This window comes from Monopterus albus, unplaced genomic scaffold, assembly GCF_001952655.1.
Source record: "Monopterus albus unplaced genomic scaffold, M_albus_1.0 scaffold41.1, whole genome shotgun sequence".
In the NCBI taxonomy this organism is placed as follows: domain Eukaryota; kingdom Metazoa; phylum Chordata; class Actinopteri; order Synbranchiformes; family Synbranchidae; genus Monopterus; species Monopterus albus.
The window spans coordinates 2,707,288-2,718,659 of record NW_018127921.1 but is presented as its reverse complement, the minus strand read 5'-3'; the positions used below and the strand labels follow the sequence as shown (position 1 = coordinate 2,718,659).

The 11,372-nt window shown below is 43.4% G+C and overlaps 1 protein-coding gene across 1 annotated transcript in view; it reads right to left on the bottom strand.

Moving 5' to 3' along the window:
• The window catches only part of plxna4 (plexin A4), a 328,946-nt gene that overhangs the window by 209,269 nt on the left and 108,305 nt on the right, over positions 1-11,372 (bottom strand). The gene's annotated exons all lie outside the window — the stretch shown is intronic.

The window sequence follows — 11,372 nt, the reverse complement described above, 5'->3', positions numbered from 1 at the left end:
TGCAAAAGGAGGCCCAACAAAGTACTGAGGACATAATACAGTACATTAACACACTTTTCAGAAGGCCAACATGTGTTTAAGATCCTTTTTTTATTGGTCACATGAAATATTCTAATTTTGTGAAATACTGGATTTGGGTTTTTTTGTCTTTAATCCATAATCATCAAAATTGAAACAAATAAAGGCTTGAAATATTTCACTTTGTGTGTAGTGAACTAATATAACATACAAGTTTCACTTTTTGAAACAAATTATTGAAATAAATGGACTTTTCCTCGATATTCTATTTTTTTGGCACATACCTGTAAGCAGAGTACTGCTGAATATGGTTCGTTTTGAAGTACGTGTAGTTCATGTGTAGCCAGTAATTCCCTCATTGTGTACTATTTGTTGGAGATTTGGATGTAGTGTCCCTTTCTCCAAGCTGTTTCTGTTGACTCCTCTGTGCACTGTTTGTACACCAAGTGCTTCCAATGCGCAAGTGAACACACATCCGGTACAGACACGACCGCAACTCTCACTCGAGGTGCATGTGAGATGCTGCATACACTACGCATCTGTGCCACTGCATGTGCGACGTGAACTGTCGTGCCTATAAATCTGATCGGCACAAAATTGGAAATCTCGGAGTGATCGGCCGGTCACCAGTCAGGCCAATCATGCAGAAAACTGCCATTTCTGATGTCCGCCAATCGATCAGGGCATCCCTACTTGATTGATTACATAATGTTTCATCAATTTTCTCAGTAGCCAGGTCTGCACAGTTCAAACACAGCTGCTGATATCCCCACATACTGAAATCATTCACCTCTTCACAGGCATAAATAAAAGCACTCACACACTCAGTCAGGATAGCATAAGTAACACCCAAATATATAGATCTGTTTGCCTGGGTGTGTACAGTAAATTTTGTGTGTGTGTGTGTGTGTGTGACCATGAGAGACAGACAGAGCTAAGAGCTATAACTGTGGGAGTGTGTTACAAGCTCAAAGCCCTGTGTCCACTCCTCTAATTCTGCACACACACTGCACTTTCAGCAGATCAATGATCCCCCTGTGCCTCACGCACAGTCTCTCTCCTAACACCCACCCATATGCACATACACCGTCCAAATTGTACTGTACATCTCATGCACACACACCAACATTCAATTCATTTCATCCTCACCTCTGCTGTTGATGTTTCTAGCATATACATGCTCTCTTACACCCCCTCTCCATTTCTTTCCATCTCCCCTTCTCTCTGAAGCCCCGAGCAATTACTCACTGAGACTCTAGAGAAGACTAGAGGAAAGAAGGGAGGGAATGACTGACTCAGGAGAGAGAAGGGGATGAAAAGGGAAGAAATAGATGTAGAGTCAGGGCAAATAAAAACCGCCAGTCACTAAATTCAAGAGTTTAAACAAGGACATCTCAAAACATCTGCTTTTCAATAACCAGGGTCAAAATGTCAAGCAAAAATGTGCATGTCTCAGCTGTGCAAGAGAACATGTGCATGTATGCATCTGTGGTAGTGTGTGAAGTACAGAGGTAAAGGGACTGCCCGTCTGTGTCTGGGAGGTGGATCACAGTAGTATGACATCATTTATTCTGTGGGGAGGGTAACGTGTGTATTACAGCTGGGACGCACATGCTCTCAACACAACAACACACACGTGCAGCACTTCTGGAAGACGGACCAAGTTCTGTTGACCAGCTGCAGCTCTGTTACTGCCACGCATGCAGAGGATACAATGATAAAATATAACTCCAACATATTAGGGCTAACATAAGATTTGAGTGTTTCTGAAGGAATTTGTGCCCATTCATTCTGTAGAGCACTTATGATGTTGGACAAGAAGGCTTTGCTTGCAATCTCTATTGTAGTTCATCCCAAAGGTATTCAATGAGTTTGAGGTCAGGGCTGAAGTTCTTCCACACCGAACTCATCCAACCATGTCTTTATGGACCTTTCTTTGTGCACTGTGGCACAGTCATGCTGGAACAGAAAAAGGCCTTTCCCAAACTGTTTCCACAAATTTGGAAGCATAGTGTTGTCCAAAATGTCTTGGTATGATGAAGCATTAAGACTGCTCTTCACCTGAAGTAAGCGGCTTGGCCTAGCCCAAACCCTGAAAAACAGCCCCATACTACAATGCAGTCAGGCAGATTATGCTCTCCCAGCATCCGCCAAACCCAGACTCACCCATCTGACTGCAAAACAGAGAAGCATGAGTCACTGTGTGCTTTACACTGCCCCACCTGACCCTTGGCAGTGGACTTGGCGATGTGAGGCTTGCAAGCAGCTGCTCGGCCATTGAAATCCATTCTATGAAGCTCCCGCTGCACAGTTTTTGTGCTTACATTAAGGCCGCTGGATGATCAGAATTCTTCAGCTATGGAATCAGCAGAGCGTTGGCAACATTTATGCACCATGCACCTTAGCAGTGATACCACTTACAGCCAACAGTACCACGCTTTAAGTCACCGAGCTCTTCAGAACAACCCATTTTATTACACAAATGTTTTTAAATGAAGACTATTTTATACACCTGTGGCAATGGGTCTGATTGAAACACCTGAATTCAGTAATTAATAGGTGTCCCCCAATAATTTTCTCCATATAGTGTAGCAGAGAATACATGTAAATCCACAGTGTGTGTATGTGTGTCTCACTGCAGCCTTCACTAAGCTCTCAGGTTGATCAATTTAAAACACAACAGAGGATTACATTCTCATCTGGCCATTGGCTTCAGCCTGCACAGAAAAAACATTAAGGCTCTATTACTACCCTGGCACAGAATGTGTCTATATTTAAGGGAGTGAGTGTTTTTATATCGAAGCAAGCAACAATTACAGCATACAGCTGCATATCTATCAGTATGTCTATGTGTGTCTGTGTGTGCAGGAGACTCAGGGCTGTCATCACAAGGGCAGACTGGGGGGATAAGACCCCTCTCCACTGTGGAGTGGTTGTGAATTGGTTTTGGTTCCAGGCTAAATCTCCTTACAAGCACCTTTTAGTTTTCTCCACAACACCAGAAAAGAGACTGCTTTCATTCAAGCCTCACATAACGCATCCAGTTCACTGTGATTTGAGCCAGTCCTTGGCCAAAATGCAGGTGTGAATATGTGCACACACAAACACACACAACCCCTCCTTCTCTCCATCTCATTTCTCTCCTCACAATCTCATTTCCACAACTGATGAATTATTTTCAAAACAATAATGAGTCCCCATACACAATAATCCCTTCCCTATCTATTTAGGTCTGGGACTCATTCTTCCACAACAGCAGCAAACAGCAGCTTGACCACAAACCCTTACTAACACATACACTGTTATAATTCTTACATACCCAAGCCCCCCACAAAGAAGACGACAGTTGCAGTCTGTCTATCTAGCAGCATTCAAGCCCTGATTAAACCAGTGTTTATTGGTAATTAAACACTGTGCTTTGCGGTGGTATCCTGAATGCTGTAAAGCACTCTGCCTCCCCACCACACACACACACACACACACACACACACACACACACACACACACACCCATCCCACCTCTCCTGGCAGAGTACCTCGTGCCCTCCTCTCCTTTTTTTCTGCCTTTCATGGGGCCGCAGGTGGCACAATTGGCAGTAATGTGTTCTAATTGTTGGCAGTGCTGCCCGAGTAAAGAAACGCAGGGGGGAGCGGGAGCTTGGCTGGCATACAGCAGGAGACAGTAGGGGAAGGAGGAAGGGAGGGAGAGAGAATGTGAGGCAGAGAAGGAGGAGGTAAAGGGAGGAGGGTAGAAATGAAAGAACTGAGTCATATGGAGAAGGAAGAGAGGAGGAGATTCAAGGAAAATGTGGAAGGTGTATTAGAGAGTATGAGAAATATAAATAAGTGGAGGATGCTCTTCCTGTCATGTCCAAATGTTTTATTCACTGCTGTTGTTTTTCAAGCCGCTTGGAGAGAGGGTCCCCAGGGTTGAGGCCTAGCTATAACTAAAACAGAGACATACCACCATGAGCTAGTGGCTTCATGCATTAACAGGCAGGAAGTTGCTGAGCCCCAGATCATATTAACCCCTGGGGTTAATATGTGACCCCCGTGACCCTCGTTAGGATACGCGGTATAGATAATGGATGGATGGGTGGTTTTCCAATGCATTCAATGTATATACTGCAAATTGGAGTAGAGTATAGCAAGCTTAACTCAGTGTCCTCAACACTAAGTTTAATTATACTGTCATTTAATAAATTCATGAAAGTTCTACACATCACTGATTTACCTTATATATAGTATTTCAAACTATAAACGTGCAAGTACAAATCTAGTGCTTGCAAGAAAATTATCTCTACAGTTAGTACGAGTGTGATTGTCACCTTGGCTTCATGTTAGAACATCACATCGTGGTCAAAAAGCTGAGTAGCAGGTCTGTATTTTGAATACAGCACCAACAAAACTGATTCTAATATGCAAACACCATTACACTGCCATAAAATAAAATGAGTCATGGTTCACTGATTCTTTCCAAGTAGCATATATTTTGTGTGTGTGTGTGTGTGAGAAAGAGACAGAGAGAGAGAGAGAGAGAGACTCAGCGGCTCTCCCATGGTGCGATGGCACCTGTTCTTCAGCGCTCATTGACAGGTGTTGCTATCCCCTCTAATGTTGTTAACATTGGATGAACCAGGCAGAGTGACAGCCACTGAACACATGTAGACATGTCATGAGACACCTAAAGCCAGGAAGCAAGAAATAGTCTTTTTAGACAATCATGACAGTCACACCATTACTGTACAATATTTCTACTTCTACTTCCAAACATGATTTTAGGGAAGTGAGAGGGGATGCCTGGAACTAACATATGCTCCATGCAACCTCCATCCAGTATTGTACGCAGGCATCCCTAAAGACCTCTGTGCACACAAACACACAGTATTCCAACTGTCTCCCTCTCTTTTCCTCTCTGTCTCTGCACAAGCTGCTGGGTCATCTCCATACAGGGGGAAATGTTCAGAAGAGACAAAATCCACTGGAATGAAAACTGCAGTGAGCTTTGGAGAAAACACTACACTGCAAGGCGCTAGTGGTGCATTACCATGGCAACGGTGAAGAGACCATGAAGTGGAGTCAGAATCTCAAGGTTACTCAATCTATTCATGTTTTAATAATACCACTCCCTTATGAAAGGAATATTACATCCCTTGTAACTATGATGAAAATACATATCAGATCTTTTCAGTCAGTGTACTTGTCCAAGAAACACAGAGAACCTGTCATCAAGGTTAAGTCAAGGAAATGAACTGCACATTTGTTGGTTCCATTACCCAAGACTCAAGTTGATGAGTCCTGATTTCAGACTATTACATGGGCATACTATTTCTGGCATGACCTATTTAAATGGGACAAAGTTGGTCAAAACTACCAGCATGTTTCCTCCCTTGAACTGACAAGGCTGGAAAGAGAATGACAGCAAGGTGGACTTTAGAGCAATGTTAAACCACCAGAAATGAAGATGAACATCGGAGGTTCAGAAGCAGGACCATGCCCCTAATGCACAACTTCCCCTGCTACCTGCCTATAAATACTTCCGCTCTCCACCTGCTGAGTGTCTTTATTTCTGGTAAAAGGCGGCTGCAGTCTGGCTAGCTCTAGCCATACTACCACAGCCCTTCGTGCGCTCTGTCCTCTGTTCTGCTTCAGTGGATGTGTTCTTGTCCCTTGTGCATGGTCTTTCGCCTTCCCCCACCAGTGTCCTGAGCTTTCACCAGTCTCTGGTCCAGTCAGCCATTTAAGATCGAAGCAGCAACTACAGCAGCCAGCCAAGTATACCAGACCACCTCGCAAAGATTAAAGGACAAGGAACCTCGCATGGCCAGCAGCTGTACATTTGTTCAACCCTCAGAAATAAAGTCCAAATATGCTCTCATATTAGAAAGGTTCCTTTTGGGTAATCCGCCACACCTAAGTGTCGTGCGGATTCACTCCAGCAGTCACCAAGCAACATCAGCACAATGTTCCATGTACGTAGGTGTGGTCCTGACTAGTGAAATAAAGATGAACGTTGGAGGTTCCAGAGGACCACGCCCCTAATGCAAAACCTTCCCCTACTACATGCATGTACTGTATATACACTTCTGTACTCCACCTGCCATCTCCCATCCTTCTCTGTCCTTTCTACCCTCCTGTACCTGTCCTTTTCCTTCTTACCGTTTTTCCTACTTCCTATGGGGGAACACCCGAGTGCTGTGCAGATTCACAGATGAATACAGTTGGAGTAGGAAGTAAACAGGGATGACGGTATTAATAAGAAAAACGGGAAGTGAAGATATCATTCAACAAAGCAGTAACAGCTTTCCATGATCAAAGAGTGCCCCAACTGGTGTCAGAGGTGAAGCAACATGTGGGCTACTGGCAATGTACTGAAGCCTGCAGAAATTTGAGTTTCTTTCTGTAGTGGCCTGCAGTAGAAAGGCATGATGTTCAACCCTCACAGAAAACAATCTCCTTTTTTTTACTCTGTCAACACAATGTGCAGAAGCATGCTATCACAAGGACACAGACATTGGATATCCTTTGCACAAGATTGACATGATTTTATGACACAGAGACATTGGATTTCCTTTGCACAAGATTGACATGATTTTAACATGCTCAACCACTTGCTTACATTTCACATGTATGTTCCACAAAGAGTATAGCCTATTATGTGCATCTTTAGGAAGGAAGCATAATATAATAACTATTGCAGAAACCAAAAAAGCAATATTGCAAGCTGCACTATAAACCCCTTCACTTTAAATTAATCATCAGCAATAAGCTTCATGCATGACAAACAGCACTGAAGAATAATATGTTAAACATGCTATAATACAAAAATGTATTTGTTGTTGTAAAGGTCAGAAGGCAAGGGTTACATACAAGAAAAGAATGCCTGAAGTAAGAAAGCATCAAAATTTTCTGTTGCTGTGCAGTGACAGCTCAGCCTCTGTCAACTGCCTCTTTTCTTGACCACGCAAGTTATTGTTTTCATCAGCCTCTCTTTCTCTACCAGTCTCTTCCATCTGGAGTGCAGATGAGGACAGAATATCATGAGTTGTATATTTATGTCTGTGCTCTACACATTCCAGGCTGCTCTACAGGGTGCTCTGCAGCTGCCACCCACCTCTGCAGTACTATAACCTTCACTGACCCTTGACAAAAGTGCTGCAGTGCTGCCAGAAGGCTTTCTAAATTCATGACATTAAAGAGATTATGTTAACCCAAGAGGGGAAAAAATAGTAAATAGTCTCTCCTGTAATAAATTTAGACCTTCTGGTCAAATAATTGCAGAAAATTCAATTAAGTTTTCAGAGCAGGAGGACCTGCAAGAATTTTATTTATTGCGAAGATTCAAATACACAGTCATTTTAAATATCTCAGTGAAGTTATGGCAAGTCAAATGTGGAAATAATGCAACCCCATCTCCTGTCACCGATTATGTGTCAGCTGCTGCTGCCAGTCATGAGGGCTTCACAGGTCACTGTCCATGGTGCTGAACCCATTTATTGGAACACTTGCAGCACCTCTGCCGTGTCCATGATATGCTTATTAAATCATTTCCCATATTAGCCATACAAGTTTCACTAATATATATTTCTCTATATGTGTTGTGTGAGATTTGTTTGCAGGTTGCACACAAGCTTTGGTTATATAGTAGACCACACAACCCTAATTTAATCCCTTAATTTATTCATTTATTTATTTAGTTTTATGATTGAGCAACACCTCATAAGGTATTATAATATTCTGGTTGATTTAGTCCTGCAGAAGCTCAAAACCAAACTCATTTACTCTCAAACTGACACAAACATAAAAAAACTAATTCTGAACCATTGAAAATGCAAACAAAAATGGTTTTAGCAGTGAAAATAAAAAAACATTTTGGCCTAAGTGTAACATACTGCACACAGAGAAGGGCGTGTTTCTCTGTCTGATGTCTCTTTATTTGGCGCTGGTCCTTGGTGATTCTTACAACAAGACCGCGTTACTAGTCACATGACTACGGATGCCCAGCGGAACAAGAAACATACTGGAGCACAATACTTTACATCTTTCTCCTTAAAACTGAACAAGGAACTTTCTTTTTTTTTTACTAGCTTCAAACCTACTATAACCACTGGACTGTCTGTTTTTATAAACTTAAAATCACATTCACTAAATACACAAAATATTACTTCAGTGGCAAACTTTACAGGTATACGAGTTATTTGCTTTAAGCCTTTAACAGCAGTCGCAGTGTCTCAACAGTAACTTGGAAGGAGAGGTTACCAGCACATCACTTCCTCAGGTGACTTTACCTCACCTGACCCTAGAGAGTTAACCTATCAGGAGGCTTCACAACTCTGCCTCACCTAGTTATATAGAACCCAGTTGGATGTGGCAGGTTTGACCTCACAGGCCCTTTCAGTTCATGCTGAAGGTGATCTGAAGTTTCTGGACATGGTGAACTCTTTTTCTCAGGTTCATCCGTTGGTATAGCCCAGGGTTCACTGCTTATCCATTGTCGGGTTTGGTTGGCAGAGGAGGTGCTTGAGCGCCGATGTTGAACATTGCGACGATAATATTTATCTCCACAGCTCACGATGTAGGATCGAGGAGCACTGTGTGGTTTAACTACGACTGCTGGGGACCACTTGCTGTAGCCAGGGTGTGGCTGCATCCTGACCTCCTCCCCAGACTTTAGAGCAGCACGATTCTTCCCTACTCTTCTGCGGTCATAGTAGTATTTCTGCATGACTTCGGTCTTGTCGAGTGACTGCTGGACCTTTTGAGGGTCATGTGCTGTTGGAGAAAGCAAACTACGTGCAGCAGGTAGTTTGTTGCGCGGTCTCCTACCCAAAAGCAGCTGGGCTGGTGACAAACCTACTGCTTCGAATGGAGTCGTCCTGTAATCCATCAAGGCAAGGTGTTTGTCAGTGGCTTTACACCACAGCCTCTTCACAGTTTGCACTGCACGCTCTGCTTCACCATTTGAGTGTGGTGTGTGTGGTGAAGATGTTTTGTGGAGGATGCCATAGCTCTCACAAAATTATTTAAATTCCTCTGAGGAATATTGTGTACCATTATCTGTCCGCAAAGTGATGGGAATGCCGTGGCTGCTAAACTGTGCTTCTCGTTTCTCTATGGTGGTGCGACTATGCAGATCCTTCAGCTCATCAACCTCAATGAATTTGGAATAGTAGTCCACTAGCAGAACGTATGGCTTTCCATCAAATTCGAACAAGTCTGATGCCACTTCCTCGAATGGCAGCTCTGGTGTTTCTGAAGGCTTGAGTGGTTGCCTTGGAAGCTTGTTTTGAAAATCAGCACACTTGCTGCAGTTTCTGGCCATTTCTTCAATTTGTGCGCTCATGCCTGGCCAATATAACACTTCTCGAGCTCGCTGTTTACATTTCACTATTCCAAGGTGAGATTGGTGTATTAGTTTCAGCATGTGCTCTTGCATGGTAGGTGGTACTACTATGCACAGTCCTTTGTAGATTATTCCATCTGAGACGGCAAGTTGACTTCTCGATTCCCAGTATGGTTGTACTGAGTTGGACGCTTCTCGCCTGTGATCTGGCCAGCCACGTTGTATTATCTGCTTGAGACAGCTAAGTTCCTCTTTTGTGCGTTCCTGCAGTTCGGTGTATTTCTGGTCACTGACGGCAATGAAGTTGAGCATAGAGTCACACTCTAAACCATTTATTTCAGGTTTGTTGTCTGAGAGTTGTGCTCTAGATAGTGTGTCTGGCAACTCCATGTACTTTCCCTTTCTGTATTTGACCGTGAGGTCATACCACTGCAATTGCAGGTGCAATCGCAGGTGCATTCTCTGGATGCGCATTGGAGTGGACAGCAGGGTTTTTTAAAAAATGTCCTCAAGAGGTTTGTGGTCATTACAGACCATAACATATGCCAAATATATAGTTGTGAAATTTAACGCAGGCATTGACAATAGACAACATTTCCTTCTCAATTTGGGCATAGCACATTTCTGCGTCTGTCAGCGATCGTGAGGAGTAAGCAACAGGTTGGTTGTCTTGCAGCAGGACAGCTCCGAGTCCACTGCTGCTAGCATCGCAGAATATCTCAACTGGTTTGACTGGATCAAAATACCTGAGTACTGGAGGATGAGTGCACAACTCCTTTAACTTGTCAAACGATTTCTGTTGCTCTGAGTACGATATAAACTCCACATCATTTTTCAGAAGTTGCCTTAACGGGGCATCTACCTCACTGAGATTTGGTATGAACCTCGACAGATGGGTCACAAATCCTAGGAAGCGACGGACACCATCTTTGTCTATTGGTGGAGACATGTTATGGACGGCTCCCACTTTCGATGGGTCTGGCTTAAGGCCATCGGCTGTTATTAGGTGGCCTATGTATGGCACTGAAGTTTGGCGTATGTGGCACTTGGTGAAGTTGAGCTTTAAGTTGTAGCTGGTTGCTTTTTCCAACTACTTTGCACAGGATTGCGTCATGCTCTTCCATGGTGGGGGCTGCAATGAGAATATCATCCATGACACTAACAGCTCCTGCTATTCCTTCTGTACCTTCCATTTGGTGTATTGAAGGTTGTGAGGTAGGATGATGCGTCATCTAGTTTGATCTGAAGGAATCCTGACTTGGCGTTAAGGACTGTAAAGACTTTGGCACCAGGCATTGTGGAAATGACTTCATCTATGGTGCACATTGGGTGGTGCTCTCTCTTTATAGCTTTATTCAGGTCGCTTGGGTCTATGCAGATTCTTATCTTTCCATTGCGTACTGGAGCTACCACAGAACTCACCCACTCAGTAGGTTGATCAACTTTGGTGATAAAACCATCTTTTTCCATTTCATGCAGCTTTTCCAGTATCTTTTCTCTCAGTGCAGCTGGTTGCCCACGGACAGGATGAACTACGCCCTTTGTGTCTGGATCAATTTTTATTGATTAAGTGCCTGGAAGGGTCCCTGTGGTGCGGGTTAATTCTGGAAACTTGCTCAGTCCAGCTAGAGTGGACGGAAGAGCAGTTATATCTTCAATCCTGCTCATACCACTATCATCAGTAGCACCTCGAAGTGTGTTAGTACAAACAATGAGGCCTAAATCTTCAGCTGTATTGCCGCCGAGTACATTTTCCTGCACAATGTCCACTATTTCAAACTTTGCACTTACTTCATGCGATTTATATTTTGCTGGAAGGACAATAGGTGCTACTGGCTTTATCTTGTGATTTGAGTAGGAACGGAGTACTCTGTTGGAGCGCTTCAGGGTGCTTTCACACCTTAATTCGTTTGCTTTGGTCCGAATCAGTTGACAAGTTTGTAAACATGTAGCAATGCCTCCTTGGTTTGGTTTCGTTTCACACACAGAAAAATCCAAGCGCACCAAAACAC